The sequence below is a fragment of the Rhinolophus ferrumequinum genome, assembly GCF_004115265.2.
Source record: "Rhinolophus ferrumequinum isolate MPI-CBG mRhiFer1 chromosome 5 unlocalized genomic scaffold, mRhiFer1_v1.p scaffold_110_arrow_ctg1, whole genome shotgun sequence".
Classification (NCBI taxonomy): Eukaryota; Metazoa; Chordata; class Mammalia; order Chiroptera; family Rhinolophidae; genus Rhinolophus; species Rhinolophus ferrumequinum.
The window spans coordinates 17,327,114-17,351,354 of record NW_022680355.1 but is presented as its reverse complement, the minus strand read 5'-3'; the positions used below and the strand labels follow the sequence as shown (position 1 = coordinate 17,351,354).

General features: G+C 41.1%; 1 protein-coding gene across 2 annotated transcripts in view; it reads right to left on the bottom strand.

Moving 5' to 3' along the window:
• Positions 1-24,241, bottom strand: part of CAMK1D (calcium/calmodulin dependent protein kinase ID) — a 375,375-nt gene that overhangs the window by 119,578 nt on the left and 231,556 nt on the right. The gene's annotated exons all lie outside the window — the stretch shown is intronic.

Genomic DNA, 24,241 nt, shown 5'->3' with positions numbered 1-24,241 from the left:
AAGTATGGCAGGATTTCCAGAGAGGTGAATCATTCCTTTATTTTTCTTACTCGACTACATTGTTACATGGATTATATCACAGAACCCTTAAATTTTAGAGCTGGGTGGGACCTCAGTGCCTCAGTGGGGGCTGGGGCGGAAATCATAGTGTCATAAGTAAGACAAAGGGAACAGACTAAAGCACACCCATCGAGTGGCCTGTAAGCCCTTTGCATGTCAGGGCACACTCCACAGTCACTAAAGCACTGGACCCTTCTCTCTGATGTGAAATAATTAACATAAAATAATTAACAGTGTCATCGTCACAGTGCAGTGGCCACAGGGCCACCAAGGACAGGGGAAGGAGCTGGGATGGGCGACTGAAGCGAAAGGAACTAGGCCTGTGAGGCCAGGCCTTGAGGACAAGGGCTAGGGTCCACGTCCTCATGCCCACGACCTGTGAGTGTGCTGGCGTCAGAGGCAAAAAGGACTTTTGTGGTTAAGATGTGGTTAAGTCAAGGATCTCGAGATGGGAAGACGAGCGTGGATTAACGCAGTGGGACCCAGGTAATCACAAGGGTCCTCAAAAGAGCCAGAGAAGGAGCTACAACGACAGAAGAGAGAGAGGATGTATTATGCTGATGACTTTGAAGATGGAGGAAGAGTCTAAGCACCAAGAAATGCAGGTGGTCTCTAGAGGTTGGAAAAGGCAAGGACACAGATTCTCCCCAGGAGCCTCCAAGAGGAACACAGCCCTGCACACACCCTGGCTTTACGCAGTGAGCCCCATGTTGGATTCACCTCCAGCACTGTAAGTGCATTTGTTTTGTAAGCCACCATTTTGTGGTTATTTGTTATAGTAGCAACAGGAAACGAACACAGAAGCCAGCCGCCTGAACGCCAGTGTCTAAGGCAGTGGGTGAGACGGGCAGAATCAGGCTGACGTCGGTACCAAGAGGCCCAGTCTGGGGACATTAGGAACCCCACCCAGCGGGAACAGAACCTTAGCTAGTGACTGGGGCAGGGTTATGGCCGAGTCTCTAGGAAGAGACATCTGGCAAAGACATGGCACGTTTGGGTCAGGTCTTTAGTTCCAACAAGGATGGCATGGTACCAGTGGAGATCATGGCGGCTGCCCTGTCCCAGTCCCTGGCCAAGGGGACGGGGCGCCCCAGAGGGCCGCTAAGGGACAACCAGGTACTCAGTACCTACGCTGCCCTCTGTCGAGACTTGTGGGGAAAAAAGAGTTCTTTCTGCAGGATGAGGGGATAAGCCTAGAGTTGTCAGCCAGAACACCCGCCTAAAAATAAAGAACCCAAGAGGAAGCAGAAATAAAAAATGGAAACAGGTTGGGAATGGGATCCAACCATGTTAGAAGCCAGTTTTACCCCAGTTGACCTCTAGTTTTGAAACAATAGATTTTTGCTTAAGCCAGTGTGAGCTGCGTCACTAATACTTGTACCTGAATGAGTACTGAAGACAAAACTCTCTCTTTTTCAAACAGAAAACATTAGCCCTCTGGCATTTTGAAAAAGGCAAATAAATTCGGGGGAAGGGGGCAGGGAAAGGAAGGGAAAGTCTAGAATACACTAACCGCATCTTTAGTTCAGCCTGCCCAACACTTTAAAAACTCTTAAATAGTTTTAAAAGTTAAATATGACATGGTGATCATATACAAGTGTAGATAAATATATAGAGAAGGAAATAAATCATCTATTATCCCACTGTCACATTGATAACCCCTGTTGATGCTTTAATTTATATACATTCAAGATTTGGAGCATAGATCTATTTTTTAAATAACCTTTATTTTAAAAGAATTTTATATTTCCAGAAAAATTACAAAGATAGTACAGCAAATTCCCATACACCCTACACCCAGGTTCCCCTGTTACTAACGTCTTACAGTAATATGGGATATTTGTCACAATTAATAAACCAACATTGATAAACTATTAAGTAAGGCCTACGCTTTATTGATATTTCCTTATTTATTTTACCTAGCGTCCTTTTTCTGCCCCAGGATTGTATTCAGTCACTATATTATATTTGGTGGTCATGTCTCCTTAGGCTCCGCTTGGCTGTGACAGCTTCTTACTTTCCCTGTTTGTGATGACACTGACAGTTTTGAGGACTGGTCAGGTAGAATGCCCCTCAATTGGGATTTGTCTGACCTTTTTCTCTTGCTGAAACTGCAGTTATGAGTTTTGGAGAGGAAGACCACAGAAGTAAAGTACTATTCGGATCACAGTATGAAGGGTACATGCTATCAACGTGGCTTGTCGCTGTTCACACTGACATCGACCACCTGGCTGACAGTGTCCGTCAGCTTTCCCCCACTATAAGGCTACTCTCTTCTCCCCCTCTTTCCGTACCACTCTTTGGAAGGAAGTCACCATGGGCAGCCCCATACTTGAGGAGTGGGGATACTTGCCTCCCTCCTAGAGAGTAGGGTAGCTACATAAATTATTTGGAATTCCTCTGAGATTTGCCTATTATTTATTCTTCATTCATTCATTGATTTATTCATTTATATCAGTATGAACTCACAGATATGTATTTCATACTTGAGTTACAACTCAAGATGACTTTATTTCTTTTCTTGTTCAAATTGTTCCAGGTTAAGCCATTGGGAGCTCTTTCAGGGGGTCCCTGTGTCCTTTTGACACCCCCCCCAGCCATGTGCTCTTGTCCTTCGAGCACTTTCTGGCACTAAAAGACACTCCAGGTTCATCTTATATATTTCCTGCTTCAGTCTTTGAATCAGCCATGTCTCCAAAGAGCCCTGCTCCCTACTGTTGGAGAAAAGCATTAGAAACAAGGATCTGGGCGCTAGGTATGCTAACTGCTACTGGGTGTCACTGCTTTCAGGCTCCCAGCCGACAGAGCAAGGAAATGCACCGTGTCTTTCACACACACAGATGACAGCATCACAGGGTCCTAGCTTCACTGCTCTAAGAAATACCAAGTGTCACCTATTGAACCTCCCACCACACCAATGATGTGTCTACCGCCTCCATAGTTTTGCTTTTTCCAGAATGGCCTACAACAGGGATCTTATAGTATGTAGCCTTTTCAGGCTGGCTTCTTTCAATTAGCACTACGTATAATTTAAAACCTGTCAGTGTTTTGAAAGCTTGAGAGCATTCCATTTTGTTGAGGAATACTATTCCATTATCTGGATGGACCACAGTCTGTTTACGCACTCATCTACTAAAGGACATCTTGCTTGCTTGAGTGTTGGGCAATTATGAATTAAGCTGCCACAAACATTCCCGTGCAACTTTCTGTGTGAACATACGTCTTCAGTTCCACTAGGTGAAGACTTAGGAATACGACTGCTAGATCATACGCTGAGACTATATTTAGCTTTGTAAGAAACCACCAAACTCTTCCAAAGTGGCTGTAGAAGTTACATTCCCATCAGCAGTGAGAGAGAGTTCCTGTTGCTCCACATCCTTGCCAGCAATTGTTAGTGTTTGAGTTTCAGTCACTCTAATAGGTGTGTATCTCAGTGTTGTTTCAAGGGAGATCTATTTTGTAAATTATGAAAACAGTACATCCTTGTAGCTTCAAAATGCAAATAGTACCGAAGGGACTAAAATGAAAAATGACAGTTTTCCTCCCATCCTCCAATCCCACGCCCTATAATAATTAACCAGACATTTCTTGTCTGACTGTTCTAAAATTTACTACGTGCCCATTCTGAAAATGATATGAAATCAAAAATATACATAATCAAAATATGTCCTCTTCCCCCTACAAAGGGCATATGAATGTATATATGAATAATAAATATACGAGGTCTGACAATTAAGTTTGTGAACTTGTTGCAACAATGTTGCTAACCTTTTTTGATATCAAAGTGATTATGCATTACAAATTTGTAGCAACTGGACAGTTAACCAAGCTTACTATTTGGAAGTGCTCAAAAGGCTGCGTGAAAAATTTAGACAACCTGAACTTTTCACCAACAATTCATGGCTCTTGCATCACGACAATGCACCAGCTCACACGGCACTGTATGGGAGGGAGTTTTTAGCCAGTAAACAAATAACTGTATTGGAACACCCTCCCTACTCACCTGATCTGGCCCCCAGTGACTTCTTTCTTTACCTGAAGGTAAAGGAAATATTGAAAGGAAGACATTGTGATGACATTCAGGACATCAAGGATAATATGACGACAGCTCTGATGACCATTCCAGAAAAAGAGTTCCAAAATTGCTTTGAAGGGTGAACTAGGCGCTGGTGTCAGTGCATAGCTTCCCAAGGAGAGTACTTCGAAGGTGACCGTAGTGATATCAGCAATGAGGTATGTAGAGCTTTTTGTAGGACGAGTTCATGAACTTAATTGTCAGACGTCGTATATTTAAGTAAGTATTACATATAAATAATAAACTCGGACAATTTTCCATATCAGTCCATATCAATCTATCTGTCTGGGTGGGGCTACACTATAATTTATTTAATCAATATCTCCTATTAATAGTTTGTTTCCACTGTTGTTCTTTTCATTTTGCTATAATAAATAATGTAAATCTATTTGTTGGATAAATTTCTAGACTTGGAAGTGCTGGGTCCAAGAGTATATGCATTTAAAATCCTGAGTGATATAGCAAATTGTTCTCCAAAGAGATTGTACAAATGTTCAATCCCTCTAATACTTCACAAAAACAGGATATAAATGTTGGTTTGGTTAGAGAAGACCTCCTCTTCTTCCTCTTCATTTATTCACAGAACAAATTACTACATATATTACATATTAAAATATAGAGACATTGAGCCCTATGCCAGATATCCAACCTCTTTTGTCCATAGTTTTTGCCTCCCCACACATAAGCGCCCATCATACTGGACTGCTTTCCTATTCATTTAACTTCTCTGCTTCAACACTCTGCTGTTTCATGGGTCAGCCCAATTTCTGGAAGGCCCTACTTACCCTAGCCCTTCTGTTTCAAGCATCACTTGAAAGACAGTCTTCAAGAATTTGGAGGGAAGGAAGAGAAAGTTTCCAGATGCCCTCTTCGTTGTTTCAGGGATCGGTGGTTCAGCCCTACATGTGTGGCCATTTGCATTATGAAACAATGGTGCTGACCTGTTGTCAGTAGAAGATAAGACTTGAGTTGACTTTACCAGGCACTGAAGTATTATTAAAAGAGTCAGTACACAAATAGTGCAGGGAACAGTGGCTGGCACAGTAAGTGCTCAATAAATAGTAGATCTTGCATATTTTGGCTAGTTCTCCCTAACTGTCATCTAGTCTATAGTGATGTGACACGTGTGGTCATTGCAAAGCTTGAGTGACGCTAGCAGGGCCATAACGAGATCAGAGAGAACCATCCAGTCCTCAGTGCACGGGACCGATACTCAGAACACAGGATAACGCAACTGTCAAGACCAAATCCTAAAACAATATAAATATCTGTCAGCACCCACCATCTCTGCACATTGAACGTGCTCGATATGTTAATGTCTTATTTACTTGGTGTAAACCCATCAATGAAATTGTGAACTCCAAATCAGGATGAACCATAAAAATGTAAACGGACCAAATGTAAACCTCATTTTGTTTTCTGCTTAATAATCAACTGACTATAAGGACATTTTAAGCTGTAATAGCAGGTTCAGTTCAAATCAATTTCTAACAGCTACACTTTTGTGAGAACGCCACTTTAAATACGCTTTTAACTGAGTTTTCTGTTCAAATGTATTTTAAATTTTGGATGAGAGGTGAGAGAGAAGCAAAACCTTTTTATAAAGCAGATTGTCAAACTGCCACAAGGAAAAATAGGTTATAAAGAGTATACTTTGTTTAGTTAATAAGTATACTCAACCAATTAATGGAGATTAAGCTTTGATAGAAAGGGGAGGGGTGGGTAGGAGGAGAGAACAGAGCAAGTTATTAAAGCTAGTTGCTATGGCAACCTTCTCAGTGAAAAAATACAGCTGCCCCATAGTGTGGTCATAATCTCTCTTCTTTCAGTTTAATCCAAGTTGTAGGAAGCAGGAATGTAATGGGGTGGAACACCGATCCCCCTGTCCGAATGCATTTTATGGGACTGCTAAGAAGGGAACTTACTGCTTCCTTTCTCAGAAGTACACACAGCCTTCTTAAAAAATCCGAAAGACGATAACTCTTTACAGAAACATCTGAGGACAAGCTAAAGGTATAAGCGTTTTGGAAATTAAAAGGAATTCAGGCCACTGAAGGATGTACACCACCTTGCTGACTATGGATCGAAAGGATTCAAGCTGAGTTTTCTACCCAAACAAGGCAGGAAAAGAACTGCCACGATTATAACGAAACGGTTATGTTAAGGCACCAAACTCTATTGAGCTGTTTATAATTCTTTAAATCTTTCTCTTCATTATTCATCTTCTTTGAGAAGTTAAACAGAGGTTAGCAATCAGTGATGGCTTTGTATTTAGTCTTATTTCAGTAAATAATTCTTTTAAAGATGAAAGCAGACCTGTGTTGCCACTACGATTCAGTCATTCACACTAGAGTTTTGCTAACCGACCCACCCAGGTGTAATCATAACCCACTCATTCACCTGGTGGCCAGGAGAAATGTCAGACCTAAAAGGAACAAAACAGCCCCTGGGGGCACTCTGGAAAATGAGAGGACACACGTCACAGTGGCATTTCCTAACCATACAAAACAAAATTAGAACATGAAGACACTTTCTGAGCAGAGCCTGAATTCAAATGGTATTTCATGCACCTTAATCTCCTGCTGCTTTTCATCATGTCCATTTCTGGTGAGCAGGGGTTCTTTGTTTTTAACTAATTTTAACAGTTAAATTAGAGACCTGCATATCTAGGTCACTAATCGATTGTATTTATAGCCGTGCTCAAAGTCTGTCCCTCACATAAATGGAAACACGTTGTCCCTGGACTTCCAGGCCGAGATGTTCCTGCCAGTTGTGAGAGAAGGCCGGGGGATGACTGGCAGGGAAGCCCAATTCCTTCAGCCATACAGCTCTTCAGTGGGAATGGCAAGCTCTCCTGCTATTACAGCCCTTAGCCGCTAGGGCTAGCACTCCCCCTCTTTTTCAATTACCCCAGAATTGGGAGAAACGGCCTTTATTTCAGTCAATGCCTCTCTCACTTGCCCTGTGCAGATAGTGATTCCTGTTCTAGCCTGCTTGTACCCTTTGGTTTGGACTCCCCTCTCCTGTGCACACACAGAGGCCTTTGGTTTCGTTTAATGATTTGATCATGAGAAAGTATAATTTTGTTAGGATGTTAGGATCTAGGCACCATTCACGATTCTCCATCAGCCATTTCACATTACAAAAAAATCAGTAGCTCATAAATTCACAAAGACTCCAAAATCATGCATTAAAGTCATAATGGAAATTAAGCAGCATCTTTAATCTCCTCCAGCTGTAAAACCCAGTAGGGAGAGAACAGAGATAAAACCTCCTGGCTCATGATTTCAGGGACACAATACAGGAAGCACTGTGTTAAAAGGCTCTTTGTCAAAACATTCCGAGTGGTATTTTTTTCTGAGCATAGAATCAATAAATCAAACAGAACAACTGATCCTGAATCAACATGAACTGCTCAGTGAGATAATTAAGGACCCAAATCATGAAGGGCTCAGTACAAAGGCTGATATTAAAAATGCATCAGCTCTGAAAATGCACCACATCAGACCTTTCCCACTTGGACTTGGATGCTACACCTCCCTCTCTCAATCACATCTTCACGGAGAAAGATTTAGGCTCTGATTGTGGCAGCAAAATGAAATCTTTTGTCACACTGACAAGTGATGCTTACTGCCGTGAGAATTATTGGTGGTAGCAAAATAATTACTATTTGAGGTTGGTAGTGGAAGATCCAGCCTGCTGAAGGAACCAGAGGTTCTCAAAGATCTGGTCGCTGATTTCTACAAGTCTAAAAGCCTTGGGAGTAAGTACGCATGGGCCTCTTTAATTTTTTTAAAAATATGGTAAAAAAGAAAATTCAAATAGCACGAAATGATATATAGTAAAAAGTCGTACTCTGAACACCCTATCTTTCCTCCAAGAATCAACACCTAGCAGTTTTCTAAATATTCCTCCAGATGCTTCCTATACAGAAAAGCGTATCTGTGTTTATACGTATAAATGTTGAAAAACATAAATAACAGTACGCGCCACACAATGTTACTCACGGTGCTTATTCAGTGACATCATATCTTCGCACGCATCTCGTATGAACTCACACACACAGTGACCTCGTCAGGGCATAGTATTCGCATGTGTGTATGTGACATAAATAATAGGACTTTCAGTGTGGAAACAATGTTGACCTCTAACTAGGCCGAACCGGGCACCCCATCCCTGTGGAACTACTGCAGTTCCAACTTGCAGTTGCTGTTTTCTGGGCGTCACAGCTGCCATTGTTACTCAAATCCACAAAACTGTTTCAGCTCCCAGGCCCTACGCAAACACAGAGGGAACAAAGTAAGGAGCACGTGAAGGGTAGAAGCAGGCGAGGCAGAAATGTTGCCCTCCTGTTCTCCTGCAACGCTTTCCTAAAGAGTCTAAAGTTCCCATTACTGGCCACCCATCCATCCTCAAGGTGACAGCCTTGCAGCTCCGTCTTCCGTTCCTTTGGTTCCACCATGCAGAAGTGCCATCCCCACCCCTCTATCAAGTCCGGATGACTGAGAACAGGGAGACCGTGAGTCACCGCTGCGGGAGCCTTGGAGTGATTTTTCTGAATAAAAATATGCATAATTCAGTGGCTGGAGAACTATTCCTGGGAACAGATAATGAACAACTCACTCCTTGTAAGGGGCCTGGGTCAATTTACTATCAGTTAAGCACAAGATACTTTATGGGAAGGCAGATGCCTGAGCAAAGTTAATACTGTAGCTGTTATTGATTTCAGGTGGCTCTTCCAAACGTGAAAGGGACAACCCCTTTGAGTCCTCGAGTCCTTGTAAAAGATGCCAAAACTCAGGCCTACCTGGGGTTTCCCACTAGCTCTCACACATACCCACACTGCAGGTCAGGCCCCGGGACAGTGGCATCAGTAATGACTGTTTTTAGGTAACCTGTGGAAGACAAGGCTTAACTCTGCAGGAGTCTTTGGAAAACATTACTCAGCTACAGGCCAGATCTGGTTGGATCTCAGGAGGCAGCTACCCTGCTCCCATTTCTATCTGGAGTATTATAGATTAACCACCTAGATAAACGTTTGCTCGTTTATGGAGGAAAGGGGAATTTATTCCGGGTTAACTCTATTCTCAGAGTTTGGAGATCTTAATACCAAAGAGAAAAATAAGTAAATGAAAAACACAAGGATTGAAAAAAATGTTGCTCAACCCCCAACATTTTCTGAATATATTCTTAGTTTTTCTTTTCACTATAAGGATTACCCATGGGGTATGTAATACATACTTACACAAGAAGCTGACAGCTCACGTGGCTATAGGAACTTGTTCAGTCCATACAGTAACATGATTTTTAAGATCAGCAGTCATTTAAAAATTATTTTAGGAAAAAATCCCATTATGTGTATGTGTTTCTAACATTTACACACAGGGAATGTCTTTTAAAAATCCAGCTACCTCCTTTGAGGACTCTTACCAAGGGCTTGTAACCTAAAATAGCTAGAGTCCTTTCTTCACATAAATCAGGAGGAAATGTCCTGGTAAGGACTGCATCTGAGACCCTCACCTCCTAAGGCACGGTCCCCGTCTGACCCAGCAGTTTCACTTCTTCCCTCATCCCATCTGCCTCTCGGTGTGGCTGATCCATTGACAGTCCCTGCGAACTCCTGCAGGGAGAACGATTGCTTACAACCACCAAGATGACAGAAAGCACTTCCTCCTGTGGCCGATTCCCCACACAGGAGACGTGTCATATGCCATACAAAGTGGCCGATGGGCTCTGCGGTGTGTGTGTCAATGACTTCGGTGTACATCGCACTCCCAGACAAGAAACTCTCCTCCCTTTATGTTGTGTCTTCCTATGTCTTGTTCGTTTTAAAGGGGTCAGATGACACACCTGTATGCAACGCAGCCGTGTCCCATTTAGAGCACACCTGTGCACCCATTATGAGTGAAAACGCCGTGTTAGGCTTCTTTGCAGTGTTTTCAGTCTCACTGGCTTAGTCATTAGGGGTCTGAATAAATGGCTGTCAGAAACGGGATGAAAAGACAGGTATGGTGTTGAACACAAATGTTTACTGATAGGACTAAGGCATTCTTAAAAACAATAGAAACAACCATCTAGATTCCTAAATTGATTAGCTTAATTGTCATTATCTTGGACCTGTTATGGTCCAAGTACTGCGCTTCATGATGCAAAAATAATAAGACAATAATCCTGTTCTCAAGTAGCTTAGACTTTTAGAAGAGACAGATGTGTGAGCAAGTCAGAACAAAAAGAACATGGTAAGACGGGAAGACCTGGTTGAATTCCCAGAGAAAAGGCAGGTTAAAAACAGTATCACAGACAGAACTACTGTATAATTTAGTATCAAACCAATCCACTTTTCAGAGTAAAAGGAGCTATCGACATTAATAAAATCACATAATGTCTGAAATTTTTATTTATGGGCTGCCAAATTGTTTTATCACATTGGTAGGCCGATAAGGAGAACTCTGTTTAATAACTATTTTTTCAAACAAAATTATTTCCAAAACCTTAAAATGACATATGCATGTACGTTAAAAAAATTAAACTTCTTTCTGTTGACTGCCTGAATATCAGAAAATATTATAAGCAGAATAATTAGTCTTGGCACATATTCACATAACTGAATCAATTTTATGCATATCCATATATGAAGAATTCATTTTTTTTCCAAGGTGGATTTATTATTTTCATTTTCTTCATAAAACTGCTTATAATCTTCTTCAACACTGCATTTTATGATAACTAAGTTTGACACGTCAGCACCTTCAATTGAATCTTCCTCATTAACTATAATATTTTTAACTTGGAAAATACTCTGTCTACAAATACTGCAATATCTAATAAATTCAAAGCAAATCCTGCTAAATGGACAAATTCTCCCTGTAATTTTTTAATCAACATATATAAATATTTCAGCCTCGATATTTGTATAGGTACTGCCATTTTCCTACGTGTTTTCCTGACAAATACTACCTTTCTTTGATAAATACTTGTAAAATACAAACCTTGTCAAATAAACTGTCTCTATCAATGATTTTTCTAATGTTTCTCCAAATTTGGATGCTGCCATATAATCAGCCTTCCCAATCTCATTCCATTGCAGTGTGGATATAAAATTATCCAATTAAAAACAGGAGCTCCACCAAGAGTCTTCCTATAGACTGGTTATTCCAAAGCACAATTACAGAATTTCAAAACTAACTCTTATACCTTTTTTGAGCTTTCATCACTTAATTTGTTCAGTTACTTTCTTTCTGTTGTAGGGATTGTTTCAAGTTTTGTTTCCAATAATTACAATATTTTAAAAACTTCAAAAGCTGCTGTTTTTCGCACTAACATTTTGAACAATTTGATGAAGATTTCCAACTGATTTTTAACCAATGCAACCAACATATGGGAGATTCGTTTGCAAAGCACTTCGATGCCTTTTTAGTACACTTACATTGATTTACAGAGTAGCTCCTTTAAAGGCTCATCTAATTCTAACATCCAACTGATGACGGAGCAGGTAAGCTTAGTAAGAACGATAAACATCTGGAATAAGGGGAATACACCAGAACAGGAAAACAGTCTAAGCAGGACAAGTGACAGGACAGCTGAGCGGGCCTGGGGACCGGGCTGACACAGGAGAGAGACCCTTTAACTTTCACCAGCTCCAAGCCAGCCGACTGCATGCGACCCCCCAACAAGATCCAGCAGCCCCAGTGCAGGGCCAGAGGATGCATGAATGTTGAGTTTTTCATCTGCAGGGTGGGTGGAGCAGGCACAGAAGAGACGATGCTGGCAGGGCAGTGACGATGGGTATACATGAAGAGGTCAGGCTGGATAGGAAAGCCCAAGAAGGGAGATGGGGGTGGGGAGCTTCTAAATAACGCCAAAGAACAGGCAGGAAATAGAACACTGAGGGATTGTTGTGAGCGATGCTGGAGACAGCCTTGAAGTGGGGGGGATTAAGATCACAGAGGTCTGGGGACACCACTCGAGAGAGTGGCCATAGGCTTGGAGCTGGTTGAGGAACACTGCAGGCTGTCGTGTGGGTTGTCCCCAGCAACACTCAAGGAACCACACTGGCCATCCTGGTCATGGGAATCGGGGGACGGGGCAGAAATCTGTACGTCAGGCAACAGTCTTTAATGCAGGAAAGAGGACCGGGAGCGGGCAGAAACGAGGAAGGCTGCAGGGACAGAGTGTGAGAGCTGAGCTACAAAGGAGCCAGCATTTTTACTTCAAGGTGTAGAATTAATCATCCTGGTGACGATGGGGGATCCAGCAGAATTCTAACTGCCTGCTCCAAACAGGAACCAGAGACCCTCTTTATCACCCCACTCTCTCCTACCTCCCTGCCCTCGTGCACAACATCACATTTCATACATTCATCAGGGCTGCCAAGCCAGCACATCACCAGCACGCCTTAGTTATATGGCCCCATGGATTCAAAGATATAAGATGGTTTGAGAAATACCATCTCGGGAAATGGAGAGGCTTGCTCAGCAGACACAGAAAACCCAGCAACTGGATTTCTAATGTCTACGCTGGTTTCATGGAGATTAACACTGAGAAAATAGGAACCGCAATAGTCACAGGAGACCATAGAATTTTAGACCTGAGCCCTTGGCTTGTATAAAACAACGAAGCCAGCACCCACAAAAAGAACCCTTCCATGTATAGACAGTCCCAGAGGGCCAGGCGCTGGGCTATCACAGAGCTCAGCAGAGGCAGAAGCAGCCTGGAATCCATACCCCTGACGCCAGTCTGTCCATTTACAGCATTCCTAAATGAATCTCTTCAGGCCTGTGAGACTCTCCCAAATCTCCTTCCAGATTCCTGACAAAATCTCCCAGATGGGAACGTAAGGGAGTTTACACCTAATAGCCTCAACTATTCCCATGAAATAGTCTGAAAAACCATTTGGATTTCGACGATTACAATGAAGAGACAGTGATTCCCTCAAAATGACAGAAGTTGGGGTTGGATTAGATCATGTCCAAGGTCAGTCACCTTGGGCTATATCTCACGACTCAATGATCCCTGCCCTCTAGGAACTTAGATTTAAATTGACAAGCCAGGATATAATCACTAAAAAGTAACTTCACCCTGACATGAGTACACTTTGGGGGGTTCTAGAGCTCCCCCTCAGACCTCTTCCCTGCGACCCCCAGTCTCTCTCCCAAAGCCAGGCCCCACAGACACGGCCCTCCCACTGCTGTCAGAGCCCCCCTGCTGCACCCACTCATGTTTACCGGCTCTCCTCCTGCCTCCCGGGACACTGGTCTTCCTGCCCCACAGGGCTCCCTCCCATCCTGCACCCGCTCTACTGCCAGGACGCTCTTCCTCTGACAGCCACATGCTGGGCCAGTGCAAAATAAAAAGGGACGTTCCATGCCAGAAAAATGTTCCCCTTTCTTCTATCATCTCTCACTCAACCTGTCGTGGTGGTTTCTTAATCTGTTACTGAATGTCACATTCCCTCAGTCATGGGGATAACTCACCTATGGGGTGAGAGCAAACGCCCATGGCACCTAGGGTTCCAGCCCACACTGGCATGTTGGGTTCATGCATCTGACCCACACACGCCTACACTTGTGCCCAGGTCCCCACCAGGTGGGAACAGGAGAGTGGGCGGCCGAGATTTCGTCTAGGGCAGGTGACAGGAGGTGGAATCTGATATAAGCAGAGGCTCTAAGCCCCTTGGACTTCACGTACCAAACACAAATTCAAAGATTAAATTATTAAGAATTTTAAGATGGCAAGTGCAAAGCATAAACCTCAATTGAGGGGCCCTCTGAGCGCAGGGCTCTTGTGACTGCACTGGCCACACACCCCTGAAGTCAGACCTGGCCATGGGGCTCATCAGATCTCTGCTCACATGTCTCCTTATCAGAGAGGTCCCCCTGACCATTCTGTATAAAACAGCAAGCCACCCACCCGCCTTGCAGCCTTCCATACCCCTCACTTTCTTTGAGTCTTCTCAACAGACTTTATTATGATTTATGTATTCTTACTTGTTTATTAAGTCAATGGTTTGTCTGCTGTCTCTCCCTTCTGCTGTAATGTAAGCTCGAGAGACGGAGGAGTTCATTATATTCCTTGCTGTGTCCCCACTGGCTACTAACGCCACAGGGTAGTGGCGCCACAAGAACTTGTCGGGTAAATGAATGAACGATTATCATGAGATTCATAATGACCAGTGGAGATTTCAAAAGGTCACAGAATTTCAGGAAAGACTGAGCTCTCCGTGGTCTAGGGGCCCTGGGATCACAGAGGGTGTGCAGCTCACATTTTAGAGAAGAACAATTACAACCCACAAGGGTAGCTTTCTGTGACATTTGTGCAGAGAACCCTGGATCACAGAGAACACCCTTGGGTGGGAGGGTGATTAGGACTTAGCCAGATGGATATGCTGGCCATGGGGGGGGGGGGGCTCTACTCCAGCCTGAAGGGCTGGGACAAAGAGAGACATTAGGGAGCCTGGGTGGGACGTCAGGGGTTCAGTCTGGTGCTTGAAAAGAAAAAAGAGGGTCTAGATACCTGTCAAGAGCAGAAAGAGCATTAAAGAAACTGGAAAGACATGAGAGGAAACCCAAGGTGGGTACATCCACATCCTGTTTGCAGGGCATGAGGAAATTGGTTTGGTTGGAGCAGAGAGCTTGTTTCTTTTAATAAATCATCAAATAGAATTGCAATTCAGGGGCATCTCTAACCAAAATGTCTAATCTAATATATTCAGAAATTCATTACTGCAGAGGCATGCTTTTTATAAGCCCAACTTTTTATCTACTAGGGAACTAGAAGCAACAAAGTCTATGGTAATATTTTCTCTTTTTTTTTTTTTTTTTTTTGTACAAGCCTCAGCTTGCTGACTTTAGGGTATTACATTATCCTTATAGCAAATAAATATTTATAAGTTAATAAATGGATAATTTCTGAAATTGATCTTTCTATATTCTCAGCATGACTCTACTCTTTATGTACCTTTTATGGATTGTCAAATTTGAGTATTAGTAACCAGATGCTACTTATTAAAATTTTACAATTGTTCTATAATGTATGGGGTTTTCAAATTGTGCATACTTTAAAGAACTCATTAGAAATTTAATGAAAGATGTTAAATTTCACTTAAATTGGATAAAACTGGTAAGATGATATTTTTAAAAATTATTATAAAAATCATTAAGTCAAAAATGATTGTATTAAAAACATGGTTATAAAAAGTCAAAACTGTTACAAAAAAGAAAGAAGGACATTATACGTTGATAAAGAGTCAATTCACCAAGAAGATACATGCCCAAAATATGTACCAAACATCAGAGCTCCAAAGTATATGAAGCAAACATTGACAGAATTGAAGGGAGAAACAGATAGCTCTATAAAAATAGTAAGAGACTTCAGTAACCCACTTTCCATAACAGATAGAACAACGAAACAAGATCGGTAAGAAAATAGAAGACTTGAACAACACTACAGACCAATTAAACCTAACAGAGATATACAGAATATGCCATCCAACAACAGCTGAATACACATTTTTATCCACTTCACATGGAACATTCTCCAGGATACATTAGGCAACAAAACAAGGCTCAATAAATTTTAAAAGACTGAAAGCATACAAAGTATCTTTTCCACTCCCAATGGAAGGGAATTAAAAATTAACAACAGAAGATAAACTAGAAAATTCACAAATATGTAGTAATTAAACAACATACTCATAAACAGCCAATGGGTCAAAGAAGAAATCACAAGGGAAATTAGAAAATATCTTGAGACAAATGAAAACACAACATACCAAACTTACGGAATGCAGCAAACGCAGTACTAAGAGGAAAATTTATAGTTGTAAAAGCTTACATCAAAAGAGAAGATCTCAAAAAACATGACTGTATATTTGCAATTTCATTTGGTTGAGCCTAGTAAAATTGGTTCATGATTATATTGGACCTTGGCTTTTCTTTTTTCTTTATCTTCTTAACTCTCAAAGCCCTTTATATCTCAGCAGGTTTTCCAGGGACAGGAAGGGCAGGGGGAACACATTAAATAACTAGCCTGAAGCAGCAGCAGCAGTCAAAAGTATTGAGTTTGTCTCTGCCAGCGTCTCCAGCCATATCTCCCACCAAGTTGTCACACAGTCCCCCATCCCAACCATACTGAAACCCCCTAGAACAAAACCCTAAACAGACTGAACCCCCAAAGATGGATCCCAATAGACTGGGCCCCTTGCACATGGGATCCCTCAAAGATGAACCTCCCCCAAGACTGAAACCCCCCCAGACTGAACTCCATAGTCTCACATCCCCAGCCAGGCCCCTTAACACCTCTTCCACCTGGAGCACAGCCCCCACACCCAGCACACCTATCTGGCTAAATCCAAATCACCCTCCAGCCAAGGGTGCCCCCTCTACCAGGGCCCTCCCTGTGACCCAGAGCCCCTTGCACAAAGCTCAAGGGACAGAGTAATTGTGGTTACGATGGCCCCTCTATAAAGAGAGCCACTGGAAAGCACTCACTGTGCCTTGTGTGTCCCCAACCGCCTCCCACCCACCCAACACTGAACAAATGTCACAGATTCTCTAGGCTCTCAATTAGTGTCTGCTGTGAACAGATGAGATTCGGGTAATTTATATGTAAATCTATTAAGGTGTCATAGTCAGAAACACTTTTTCTTCATTATTATGCTTGGCTACTTACCAAAGACTTTGGATTGGGAGTAATAATTTGTGTTCTAATTACAACTGTTTCTGGGAACACACTGTATGCATTATGAATACAATACCCACATGAAGCTAACACTGGTAATCCTCACAACCAGGGAAATGTTCTAACAGCTTCATGCACTAGCCAAGAGAGTAGATAAATTATATTTTCCCTTGGAAGCTGTGAATATGTTCATGTCTTGGATTACTCAGGAAATCAAACTACTATTCTTTAAAGAAAGGGTGTTTAGTCATGAGTTTTTCAAGCTCAGCAGGTAACCAGTTGTACATATCTTAATACTATCGTGGAATAAAAGGAACCTTAGAAGTATTTGAACCTCACCTGGAATGTGCACAACGCAACAAATCACAATATTGGTAAAACACACTCCAAGAAGGCGTCCATTCCTTCATTAATTAAAACAATTATTTAGGAAAGGAACATGATCACAGCCGTGATGAATTGAGACTGCTTTCATGGTTTCCTGTGATATTATTTAGTAAACATTTTTCCCCTCACAAACCACTAAAAACTACAGGGCATTTTCTAGCTTCCAGTTTCTAGTTTTTAAGCTTTTAAAATCCTTATTGAATCATAAGTGACACATTTTTCCAGTTAAGCCAAATCATTCCCATTAATATTCTCTACAAGATGTTTTCCTAGAAAATGCCATCAGTGGATCACATTATGCCAGCTAAGCGTGTCCACGGGTCACTCGCTGGCGTGGGTAAATGATCCAACCTGTCTGCTCGAGTTCTTTATGTAAAATGGAAATGATAGTCGCTGCTAAGTTTGTTGTAAGAATTAAATGAATGAGTAAATGTATTAACCATTATTCCATATATATGTAATCATATTAATTGAACAAAGATTTATTAAGTGTCTATCGTAACATGCATGCGCCGTTCTAGCAGAGAACAAAGCAGAGATAAATTTTATGAGGGTGACAACTGTTACAGAGAAAAATCAAATTGGGGAAGGAAAAAGAGAATGAATGTGTGTGGCGGGTGGTATAGGGAGAGCTGCTATCTCATACAGGGGACCTGGGGATTACCTCAATGAAATGGTGACATTGGGCAGAAACTCTAAATTCCTTTCATTCCATGAGAGCATAAAGTTATCTAAGAGAAAGTGTTCCAGGCAGGGAGGAGAGCAGGAACACAGGCCATGGGAGTGCAGGCTTTGCGTGTCTGAGGAACAGCAAGGAGGCCAGCCTGGCTGCAACTGAATGAAACAATGAGAGAGGCATGGGGGATCAGGCCAGTCAGGTTACCAAGGGGTCCGGCCGTGAAGTGCTCCATGGAACCCCTCACAGATTAAACCTCCCCCAAGACTGAAACCCTCACAGACAGGACCCCTCCACAGACTGAGCCAATGGAGATGGAAAGCCAATGGGAGCGTTCGTTCAAAAGAAGCATGCCAAGGTCTGGCTAATATACTGAGAAACAACAGTGCAGTGGGGGAAGGCTGGCGGAAGCATGATGACTTTTATATACGATGGTGTCTTGGACAGGCTGGTAGCTGTTGAGATGATAAGAAAATGGTTGGATTCTGGGTGTAGTCTCAAGTTGGAGGCCACAGGACGGGCCAGTGGATGGGACTGTCGGACCTAAGGGAAAAAAACGAGTTAAGGAACACTGTGGGGTCTGGCTAGAGCCAGTGGGAGAATGGAGCTGCCGTTTGCTAAGATGGACGGACAGCGGGAAGAGAAGACTGGGTGGGAAATTCAGGGGTTTCTTTCGGATCTGATAAGTAAGGGATGTTTATTACACAGCCAAGTGGAGCTAGTGAGCAGACAGATATATAATATCACACAAGCCTGGAGTCGAGGTGGGTGGGGTGGGGTTGTCCAGCTGATGATATAAATTCAGGAGTTACCACATATAGAAATTGAAGTCTTACTGAAAATATGATATAATTCAATAGGCAATATAATCTCCTTCTTGAAAAAAAAAAAAGTAATTCTGATATGTCCTTTGAATTGTATCAGCCTGAAGTGTATTTTACATCCTTAGTTGATGTAAGATGCAAACAGGGAAGAAATGAGAGCATGTTCTTTACCATCTCCAAACATACGAGCTGATATTCCAAAAGCAAAGTCAGATGAGAAATAAACTCTAAACAAACTGACTTCTCATCTGTAACTTAACTCTATGTCATGACGCCTCACATTATCTAAAGAAGAAGGTTTCCAAAAAATGCATTCGGAAAAAAATATATTTGTCCAAAAACCCAAATAGAATTTAAAGATAGACCTCTGTAAACAATCAAGTCTCTTTTGCTGCAGCAACACAGGAACAAATATGCCACAGTCCTCAGAATCCAAATAGCAATTAGCTAAGTAATAAAATTAGGGTACTGAATATCCCCTATTATATCTGAGCATCAGTGCCCAAGATGATGTTTCCTAGGAAACCAAAAACCTCCCAGGCACAAATATTGTAAAATACAGTCCCCTCCAAATGTTGTGTTCAAGATCCTCCCCAACTATTTAGAAATCAATAGCTCTTCAAATCTAAGCTCTTCAAAAAACAAGCACTTTCCACTGACCAAACAGAAAAGATACATGGGGGTCTCATAAATAAAAACTATTAATACTTGCCAACAAAAGCCAAAAGCACAATCACAAAAGTAACAACCAAGTCCATAAAACCCTCCAACCAAAGCAAATATTTCACCAGTATTATATGCTGATACTTCCTGTCATTGCGTTTTTCTTTTCTTTTTTTGCCATTGCCTCTTAAGAATTTCACTGATTTATATAACCAACAGAGGAGAGGAAGGAATAAGAGAGAGGTTAATTTGAATTTTCAAAATATCTGATATGAAACATTTTAAAGAAATATAATTATGATATCAAAATACACATAATATTTAGAACTAAACTATTAAAGTTTTACCAAACAGATTTCTTTTGGGAACCACCCAGAATTAATGTACATTGCAGATGACATGATTGTTTATATAGAAAATGCTAAGAAATCCACAGAACAACTGCTGTAACTAACAAGTGACTTTAGCAAGGCTATAGGTTAATGCGCAAAAATCAGCTGCATTTTTATATAATAGCAGCAGGCCACTGGAAAATAAAACAAAAACCCATTTATAATAAAAAAAAATAGTGCAGAACAAATTCAACAAAGATATGGATCACTACACAGTGAAAAATATAGAGCATTAAGAGAAATGAAAGATCTAAGTAAGTGAAGATATTAATCATGTTTATGGCTTAAAAAGCTCAACTTTTTAAGTTTTCGATTGTTCCCAAATGGTTAGACAGATTCAATGCAATCCAAAACAAAATTCCCACAAGCATTTTTTGGAGGGGAAAATGATAAGCTGATTTTAAAATGTATATAAAAATGCAAATAATCTATAATACCCAAAGCAATTTTAAGAAAAGTATAACAAAGTTAGAGGATAACTGCCTGATTTTAAGACTTACAAGAAAGCTACAGTGTGGTATTGACAAAAAGACAGACATATAGAATAATGAGTCCAGAAATGAATCCAGCCATATACGGTCAATTGAATTTTGACAAAGGTGCCAAGGCAGCTAATTGGGAAAAGAAGTCTTCCCAATAAATGGGCTGAAAATGCAAATCAAACCCCAAGGAGATAACACTTCACACTCAAGAATGGCTATCAACAAAAAGACAGATAAAACAAGTATTAGAGAGGATGTAGAGACATTGGAATCCTTTCACACCGTTCATGAGATTGTACAATGGTATAGTCACTTTGGAACAGAGTTTGGAAGTTGCTGAAAATGTTAAACATGGAGTTACCGTTTGACCCAGAAATTCCACTCCTAGGTATATACCCGGGCAAATGAAAACGTATGTTCACAGAAAAATTTACACATGAATAAGCCTAGCATCATCAATAGCCAAAAAATGGAAACACCCTAAATGTCCATCACTGATGGATGAATAAATAAAATGTGATATATCCATATAATGGAATATTATTTGGCAATAAGAAGGAATGAAGTACTGATTATGTTCCAACATGGATGAACCTTGAGAACATTATGCTAAGTGAAAGAAGCTGGTCACAAAGGAACATACGTTTCCATTTATATGAAATGATTCCATTTATATGAAATGTCTGGAACAGGCGAATCCATAGCCACAGGAAGTAAGTGGCTACCAGGGGCTGGGGGTGGGAAGAATTGAGTCACTGCTAATGGGTACAGGGTTTCTTTTATGGGGATAAAAATGTTCTAAAATTAGGTTGTGTGATGATTTTACAACCTTGTGACTAATAAAAATCACTGAGTTGTACATTTTAAATGGGTAAATTGTATGGCATTGTGAATTATATCACAATAAAGCTGTTTTTAAAAGGGCACCATGAAGAAAACCAAAAAAGCAAGCTACAGAATGGAAGCAAATATTCATATTACATATCTCTGATAAAAGATAGGCTATATAAAGAACACTTCCAATGCATAATATGATGACAAACAAGCCAATAAAAACTGAGTCAACTATCTGATTGGCTACTTTACCAAAGAAGATATACTGAGGGCTCAGCAGAACATAAAAAGATGATTGACATCATTAACCATCAAAAACATACAAATCAACACCACTATGACCCACCACCACACTCCCATTAAGACGGCTAAAATTGAAAAGACTGAAAGCAAGAATGTAGAGAACAGGAACTTACTTTCACTGTGGGCCAAAAGGTAACATGGTAAAACCAATTTGGAAAACTGTCTGCAGTTTCTTAAGAAGTTCAACATAACACCTCCTTTATGACACACTCCTCCTATGCCTAGGTCTTCAGTAAAACATACACCCAGACCAAGGACGGTACATGAGGTTCCCAGCAGCTTTATTCATAATGGTCCCCAAACTGGAAACAAGCTAAATGCTTATCAACAGGAAGTGGATAATATGTGGGCTATCCAGAATAATGAAATGCTATAACACTTGGCCAAGAGGAGAAACGCACGACTGATCCACGCTACTACACGGATGAATGTCAATGATTATGATGAGGGAAAGAAGCCACGTACAAAAGTGTACATACTGTGTAATTCCATTGGTATAATACTTCAGAAAATGCCAAAGAATCTCTACTGAGTGAAAGTGGACCACTGATTGGGGTCAGCGGTGAGGAAGGCAGGACTTCAAATGGCCACCAGGAATCTTTTGGAGGGATAGAAATTTTCTGTTTCTGATCGTGGTGGTGGCTTCCCTGGTATAATTCTCTCACATTCATTGCCGAATTGTTCAGTTAAATGGATGCAGTTAACTGTATGTAAATGACACCTCCATAAAGTTGATTTTAAAAAAGTAATGAGAACCAATGAAAAAACAGTTCACACAAGTTACCAGTTTGTGTAATTAGCTTATCCAGTGTTTGTGTAAATAGTGTCTCTAAACTGCTTAACAGGACACTTAAATAGTTTTTTCCTGAGGTACTTCAAACACTCATTGCCTCTAGATCTGGATTCTATGATTAATTTGCCCAACAAACTTTATATAGTGTCCCCCAAAAGCTCATTCCAGCCCAACTCCTCTCTACATTAATACAAATTCTGAATAAGTGTGGTTTACACGAGGGAGGTTTTAGGATTAATGCAAAAAAGGGGAAAGCCATGATCAACAAACTCAGTGAGGGGTGGGGACAGCTGGGCGGACGGTACAACGTCCAAACTGTGCTCTAAGATTCATTCTGTTCTAAACACTTTTATGTTCTCATACCAAACAGTCTTTACATAAACTTCCACCGGTAAGTATAGAGATGGTCCCCAACCTACGTTGGTTCAAGTTACGACTTTATCTGCACAAACATACTGATGAAATGATATGGATGCAAATAAAGAAACCAGTCTGTACTAAGGACCTACTATTTCTGGCAGACCGTTTCCCACATGTTTTTCTTATTCAATACTCACTATAGCCCTCTAATGTAAATGACTATAATCCCCAATTTTTTCCATTAAGGAAACTAATAGAGAGGCCCAGTTATCTGCCAAATTTCATCTAGCTAGTAAGAGGCAGGGCTGAGATTTACATATTTGGGGGACTTTAAACTGATTTCTTTAGTGACAGTTCCATAAACAGAGAACTAAAGCAAGTGAATACATATAGCTTGGGATTCAAGTATTAATACTTTTTTTTTTTTGCATCACCAATTAAAAAAGCACACATTTAAATACACTACTGATGTTTTGCGGGGCTTTTTCTTGTCACCAATATGTCATATTCTTCCTATTAGGCAGTCAATATTTATGGGAAATTGATTCACCTGCTTCTTTAAGAGACGACTATATATAAAACAAAGTCACATGAGCCTCTAGGGAGTGTCCCCTCACTGGGGAGAATTACCACTCTCTAGGAAGAACTAGAAATGTGGCAAACTGTAAAACAAATAGAACAGCAAGGAACTAGGAAAGATGACACTTGGGTAGTTAGGTGTTACCATGGAACCAGCAGTCAAAACTGCTTCAAGTGCCAGGCTCATGGGTGACAATACACACCAGTAAAACTGCTACTCACCACCGGGGACGGTCATTTGCCAGAGAACAACCATCTATAAGCTTGCAATCCAGATACTTTTTTTAATGTTTATACAGAAATGTCAGAACCTACTAAAAATATTTTGAAGATAATGAAAGATTTAAAAAATACATTAAGGAACACTCATTTGCATCCTAACAGGATCCCCAGTTAATGTGTGGTTTAAACACTCATGAAGAAAAACAAAATCAATTTTAAAAAATTGTGAGTCTAACCCTCCATTCTTCTAAACACCTCTGGCAACCGAAAGTCTGGAAATCATCAGTAAATAAGGAAATTTAAGTATATACGTTGACTTTCAACAAAAGTCCTCTTCAGTTACTCAGCTCAATAATACAGCGTTTCAGAATTCATTTACTCAGGTCACGGCTAAAGCACAACACTGTAACTCAGTTTCCAGCACTTAATTCTAATAAACCTAGTCCTGGGCTACTCCTAGGAATGATATCGCTTAGAGTGAAGCATTTGTGTGAGTGGGGAGGCAAACATTTTACATTTTAAAAACTACATGTTCAAGTCTCAGCTTTCTTATTTCCTCCCTCTTCTGGTAATCTCTAGTGTTACTAGAATGCAGACAGAATCTACTGGGGCTGATAATGTCAAGTTATACTTTTCCTGTTCAGGCACGGACTCCTGTTCAGTCACACAATATGTGCGTGTATCTGCCAGCGGGAGAGTCAAGGGAAGGGACCGAGCACACAGCTGCCATCTGCTGCCACCTCCCCCAGCTGCCCTAGAAAGGGAGACGTGGGAGGGAGTTCCTCGCAGAGACAAGAGAAGAGCATACTTCACCAGGAGCCCACAGAAGTGTTTGCAGGAAGCGGCACTGGGACTTCGCACATTACAAAGCAGGACAACCATCCTGAAATGTGGGCACCCTGCCACGGACACC